Consider the following 7,507-nt stretch of genomic DNA (forward strand, 5'->3'; position numbering starts at 1 on the left):
ATTAAGGCGGATGAAGTACTCAGTTTTGTTACTTAAGTAAAAGTACAGATACAGAGGTAAGAAGTTACTCAAGTAAAAGTATCACGCAAAAAAATCGACTTAAGTAAAAGTATTAATTGTTAAGTGTTAATTTGAACAAATGTTAAATCTACTACTGTTGATAAAAAAAGAACAACAACAACAAAATAAAATAAAAAATAAATAAATAAATACAAAATAATAAAAATAAAAATAAATAAATAAAAGATCCATATTTTGGTCACAGTGACAATACAAATCCATTTATTTTTTCTTATACATTTATTTTTGTTTAACTGACACTTGAACGTGAAAACTTAAGTCAGGATGTTTCCACGAACAAAGTAAAAATAACCTCTTAAATAACATGAAAAGTACTTTTTATTTTTCAGCCCTGTTCAAAAACGTCGTGGAGTAGAAAGTACAGACACTGCTCTCAAATGTACTCAAGTAAAAGTAAAGAATATACACTGTAAAATGTACTTAAGTAAAGAACAGACTCACTGTTTCAGGAGACACCACAACTTTCTACAGGACGATAATATTTAACACAGATGGAGCAGGTAAAATAAATATTGTTAAAATTATGTTTTCTGTCACAGTGAGGTCTTGGGTCATGACATCATCACATTTTAGAATCTGAAACGTACCCATAGTTTTTCAGTTGGTCACGTGACTCTAAAACCAGGAAGTTCTGAGCAGCGTTAGTCCAGACACATCTGCAAACATCAAGGAAACACACAATCACACACACACACACACACACACAGACACACTGGGGCTGAGGGGGGTTAAGTGTCTTGCCTAAGGACACAACCACAGCATTCAGGTTTCTATTTAAAGTTGTAAAGTTTGAAGTTAGAAAAGGAAGCTACAAAGTGATGATGTTGCTGTTATGTAAACTGCTCTGAGGCTCTTTAAGTTCATATAAAGCAGGCTTACCCAAAGTCCGGCCCGGGGGCCAATTGCAGCCCACGTACAAATTTCCACTGGCCCACAGTCTCTGGAATAAAAATAATTATGTGTGGCCTAACAGCGCTGTCGACCAGTGTAAAATACATATGTTTAAGCTTGCTGAGTTTTATCGCTAACTGGATAAAGACACGTTTAAAGAAATTCAAACCTTTGCTAAGAAAATGCTGAGTTTGTTCAGTTCAACATATTTGTGTGAGAAGACGTTCTTGACTATGAACTTTAACAAGAAACGAGGACAAGTCTGACTGACTCACCTGTGACATTTTGTGCATCCAAACCACCGTCTTTGAGCCAGACCTGGTTAATTTACCACAGTCCAGATCTCAGTTTCACTTTCACATTAGTGCAGTTATTTGTCACCTTCTGAGATGAATAAATTCTAAAATCTCAGTGAATTTATTTTATTGTGATTATCAAAACCACAGTTTGAATATTCCCCCTTTTTTTTTTTTTACCTTCATTTTGTTTTTGAAAGGTGAAAGCCATTTGCAAGAGAAAGTAAAAAAAAATATTAAAATTGCATTTAATATTAATGGTTCAAAGAATGATCCTGGCCCCAAACATTTTCACATCACCAAATCTGGCCCTCTTTGCAAAAAGTTTGGACACTCCTGATATAAAGTGATTATAAAAGTACATATATGTCTGATTTCATGTGACAATAGCACATTTCACTTCCAGCTGAATATGACAAAGAGCTAAACCCTGTGGAGCACGACGCAGCCGGACAGGAGACTTTTATGTTACACAGTATTAGTCTGAAGGTGCAGTGGTTCCAAAACGTTTGAATGTGGATCAAATTATGTACTTTTTTTACACGTACAAATCTGCAAATTACACTTTCATAAGAGTCATTTGTCCCTGAAGACAGCGGGGGGCGGGGCTAGAAGGAACGGGGTTACTGTGGCAACGGCTAAACTGGTTAATAAACAGTAAAGGAGCAGCTAACCTGAATTCAGACAGTACGTCGCCTTTATCTGATATTATGAGTTGGACACTAAGGTAAAGGAGCGTGGATAACACTTTTGTATCCACATTAGCTTTGACAAGTCTTTTTTTTCAGAAAACTACTTGTTAGCATTAGTTTGCTCCTCATATTCGCAGACTTTTCCCTGACTATTTCCTTCTAATAAGGCTAGCGTAGCTTTACCGTATTGAGTGGCGTCACGAACAGCATTCACCTTCAGTCAAATGAAGCTCATTGAGGCTAACAGTTATAGCAGCTAATCTGGAGCAGAGTTTCATATTTGTAATTCTGACTGAAGTATCATAGCAGCCAAAGAGCCAATCAGGAGAGAGACTGTTGAAGGTAACGCCCCTTCTCGCCCACACCGCTGGGTTAACAGGGGGCAGAGCTCTTAGCAACGCTGTCAATCAAACCTGTTGCTAAGAGAGAAGACGATTCGTTATTTGTTATTAATGTTCGTATCTTGATTAGCGCCACAAATTTTAAGAAACAGACTTGTATGAGCTGTGATGATGAACGAATAACATAAAGTACAACAATGGAACTGTTAAAAAAACAGTTTCAAGAATAAATCCTGTGATGTGAAACTTGCCTCTGGATATTCAACAACGAACTTACGTGCTTCAATTTTAAGTCCTGATTTCAGTTTCCGTTGTTGGACAATTATATTTTATTTATCAAGTACTCAAGTAGTACTTTTCCCAATCCTGTTTTAGTCTTGAGTCATTTCTTGGAGCAGTCCATTGTGCCTCTCCTTAAACATTCACATCTGCCAGATTATAAAGCATAAATGGAACAACACACAAGAACAACGCACGAGAACAATACACAAGAACAACACACAAAAACAATACACAAGAACAACACACAAGAACAACACACAAAAACAACACACAAAAACAATACACAAGAACAATACACAAGAACAACACACAAGAACAACACAAAAACAATACACAAGAACAATACACAAGAACAACACACAAGAACAACACACAAGAACAATACACAAGAACAATACACAAGAACAACACACAAGAACAATACACAAGAACAACACACAAGAACAACACAAAAACAATACACAAGAACAATACACAAGAACAACACACAAGAACAACACAAAAACAATACACAAGAACAATACACAAGAACAACACACAAGAACAACACAAAAACAATACACAAGAACAACACACAAGAACAACACACAAAAACAATACACAAAAACAACACACAAGAACAACACACAAGAACAATACACAAGAACAACACACAAGAACAATACACAAGAACAACACACAAAAACAATACACAAGAACAACACACAAGAACAACACACAAAAACAATACACAAGAACAATACACAAGAACAACACACAAGAACAACACAAAAACAATACACAAGAATAACACACAAGAATAACACACAAGAATAACACACAAGAACAACGCACAAGAACAACGCACAAGAACAACGCACAAGAACAACGCACAAGAACAACGCACAAGAACAACGCACAAGAAGAGCACACACAGTGAAACCAGCAACAAATGACATGAGCTGAGTTTGATCATATTAAAATATAAAATGGAAAAATATAAAAGTCTGTAAATCTGGACATCGGTTTGAAAATATCACATTTACTCTACACTAGAGTCATTATTCATTCATTTCCACACTACTATTGTAGCCACAGCTGCCCTGGGGCAGACTGACAGAAGCGAGGCTGCCAATCTGCACCATCGGCCCCTCCGACCTCCACCTATCATTCACACACACACCACTTTCATACCAGGCAATGTGGGTGAAGTGTCTTGCCACAACGACAGAACTTGGTCCGTGCGAGACTCGATCCTCCGACCTTCAGGTTGGGGGGACCAACACTCAACCACTCAATCATCCCTCGTTTTGTTTCATTCATTTAAAAATATAAATCCCATGTTACTCACACAGTTACTCTTTTTTATTTATTTAGACCCTGCACAAAAAGTACAGCTCAAAGAAACAGGTTTTAACAGTAAAAGTATAATATAGTAAAGTAACATAGTACAGTATCGCTCTGTCTGCCCTGGAGAGCAGCTTCAGTGACTGATTCACTCTCGCTGTGTGAAGGTTTCAGGTCTTTCCTTCCTGCTGCTGTCAGACTGAACAATGAACACTGTGAACACTGAACATGTGTCATTCAACCACACCCATGTGGAATACTCAAGTCACTTTACAGAGATGTTATAGTAGAGTCTATTTTTAGTTTATTTTTAAGTCTTTTATTATCTTGTTTTATTGCATGTACCATTTTCCTTCTGTTCTTTAACTGTGCGGTGCAATACTGGAATTTCCCCACTGTGGGACTAATAAAGGCAGATCTGATTTTATCTTATAATGAACACAGTACATGGGAAAGTAGCAGCCAAAATACTTACAACATCGCTCCCAGAAAATATAACATCACATTATGGTCACATTATTAGGGTCTGAAACCTTCTGTCCTTCAAACCTTCGATCTCCGTGGAGACAGACAGGTGACTAACCTTCTACCAGAAAAGTTACATAGTGCGTCTTTAACAACGACAGTGGAACATCCAAAGAAACTGGATAAAGTGTTAAATGATAGAACAGTAATGTTCCACAGTGTAAAAAAACAAAAAAACAACAAAAAACTAAGAACAAGTTCATCTCAGTATTTATTCTGCACATTTACAATCACTTAAAAATGTCACGGTTATAAATATAAACAAAAATGTCGCCCAAAGGCAAAAGATCAGAGACATGGACCCACAGACTGAACCACTGTGTCCCCTGTATGTCACTCATCCTCCTCCTCTTCTCTCATCATTGTCTTCTCTCCTCTTCTTTCTCTTTCTCTCCTCCTTCTCCTCTTCCCTCTCCTCCTCCTCTCTCTCTTCCTCTCCTGTTCCCTCTCCTCCCCTCCTCCTATCCTCTGCCTGTTCTCTCCTCCTCCTCCTTCCTCCTTTACCTCTTCTCTCTCCTCCTTCTCCTGTTCTCTCTCCTCTTCTTCTCCTGTTCTCTCCTCCTCCTCCTTCTCCTGTTCTCTCTCCTCTTCTTCTCCGCCTGTTCTCTCTCCTCCTCTCCTCCTCTTCTTTTTCCTCCTCTCCTCCTCCTCCTCTCCTTCTCCTCCTCCTCCTCTCCTCCTCCTCCTGCTCTCCTCTCCTCCTCTCCTCTCCTCTTCACTCTCCTCTCCTCCTCTCCTCCTCCTCTCCTCCTCCTCCCCCTCTCCTCTCCTCTCCTCTCCTCCTCCTCTCCTCCTCCTCCTCTCCTCCTCTCCTCCTCTCCTCCTCCTCCTCCTCTCAGTCTGTGGATCACACAGGCCTCAGTTCAAATCAAACAAACCAAAATAAAACAATATCACAGAGTAAATTCAGTAAAACAGGAACCATTTTAAAAAACAGGAAAATGAAGTTTCACATTTTGTTCCTCATTTACGCAACAAAGTCGAGCTGCGCCGTTCAAAGCCTCATCGTCTGTAAACAGATTTTGCCCTCGCCTTTTCAATGGAGATAACAACTGTGAAAACAGAACAAAACCTCATATAATAATAGAGGTGCACACAGACTTAATGAGTGTTTGGGTCAACGCCCGTTTCTCCTCCGCTGCATTAAAAGCTGAAGCTGGTTTGGCAGCTCCTCCCTGTGAGCCAGAGAAGCTCACGGCTGCAGACGACACACGTCCTTGGTCAACTAAAAAACGGGCGCAGCACAAATTCACAATTAAACAATAAAATACAGTGAGGTAAATAAGTATTTGAACACCCTGTGATTTTGCAAGTTCTCCCACTTAGAAATCATGGAGGGTCTGAAATGTTCACCTCAGGTGCATGTCCACTGTGAGAGACATAATCTAAAAAAACATCTGGAAATCACATTGTATGATTTTTAAAATAATTTATTTGTATGTTACTGCTGCAAATAAGTATTTGAACACCTGAGAAAACCAATGTTAATATTTGGTACAGTAGCCTTTGTTTGCAATTACAGAGCTCAAACGTTTCCTGTAGTTTTTCTCCAGTTTGCTCACACTGCAGGATTTTGGCCCACTCCTCCACAGATCTTCTCTAGATCAGTCAAGTTTCTGGGCTGTCTCTGAGAAACACAGAGTTTGAGCTCCCTCCAAAGATTTTCTATTGTGTTTAGGTCTGGAGACTGGCTAGGCCACTCCAGAACCTTGATATGCTTCTTACGGAGCCACTCCTTGGTTGTCCTGGCTGTGCTTCAGGTCATTGTCATGTTGAAGACCCAGCCATGACCCATCTTCAATGCTCTAACTGAGGGAAGGAGGTTGTTCCCCAAAATCTCACAATACATGGTCCTGGTCATCCTCTCCTTATACAGTGCAGTCGTCCTGTCCCATGTGCAGAAAAACACCCCCAAAGCATGATGTTTCCACCCCCATGCTTCACAGTAGGGGTGTTCTTTGGATGGTTCTCATCATTCTTCTTCCTCCAAACACGGCGAGTGGAATTAAGACCAAAAAGTTCTATTTTGGTCTCATCTGACCACATGACTTTCTCCCATGATCCTCTGGATCATCCAAATGGTCATTGGTCAAACTTAAGACGGGCCTGGACATGTGCTGGTTTAATCAGGGGAACCTTCTGTGCCATGATTTTAAACCATGACGTCTTGGTGTATTACTAACAGTAACCATGGAGACGGTGGTCCCAGCTCTTTTCAGGTCATTAACCAGCTCCTCTCGTGTAGTTCTGGGTTGATTCCTCTCCTTTTCTTAGGATCATTGAGACTCCACGAGGTGAGATCTCACATGGAGCCCCAGTCTGAGGGAGATTGACCGTCATGTTTAGCTTCTTCCATTTTCTAATAATTGCTCCAACAGTGGATCTTTTTTCACCAAGCTGCTTGGCCCTTTCCAGCCTTGTGGAGGTCTACAGTTTTGTCTCTTGGTCATGTCAGTAGTTGGAGTCTTACTGATTGTATGGGGTGGACAGGTGTCTTTATGCAGCTAACGACCTCAAACAGGAGCTTCTAATTTAGGATAATAAGTGGAGTAGAGGTGGAGCTTTTAAAGGTGGAGTAACAGGTCTTTGAGGGTCAGAATTCTAGCTCATAGACACGTGTTCAAATACTTATTTACCTCACTGTAACTACGCTCTGACTGTTGCCGTGTCCCAGTTTGTCGGTTTCACACTTTGTCGGCCGCGTTTGAAGGACACTTAAGTCACTTCCGGCGCGACAAGTCCTGTCCTGTTTCACGCACCCGACGAATGTGCTTTGCGTTTCCACCGTTTCCATGGAGATCGGTCGTGAATGAAGCGTGCATCCGGGCAGACTTCATACAGCCCTGTGCTATTTCAACACGGCCTTTGCGGTCGACAGACGCTTCACGGAGGAGCACCCTTCGTCAGCCGGGTACTTCCAACGGTACTTCAAAGTGTGCGACCGTCGAACTGGGACATGGCATCTGTGTATCTGACCCAAACTGCACTGACCACACCTGCAGGGGGAGTTCTTGCAAAAACTATGGTTAATCTCCACAATAAGGACTGAAAAAGCAGACATAACCAGGACTAA

This window comes from Periophthalmus magnuspinnatus, chromosome 18 (assembly GCF_009829125.3).
Source record: "Periophthalmus magnuspinnatus isolate fPerMag1 chromosome 18, fPerMag1.2.pri, whole genome shotgun sequence".
Taxonomy (NCBI): Eukaryota; Metazoa; Chordata; class Actinopteri; order Gobiiformes; family Gobiidae; genus Periophthalmus; species Periophthalmus magnuspinnatus.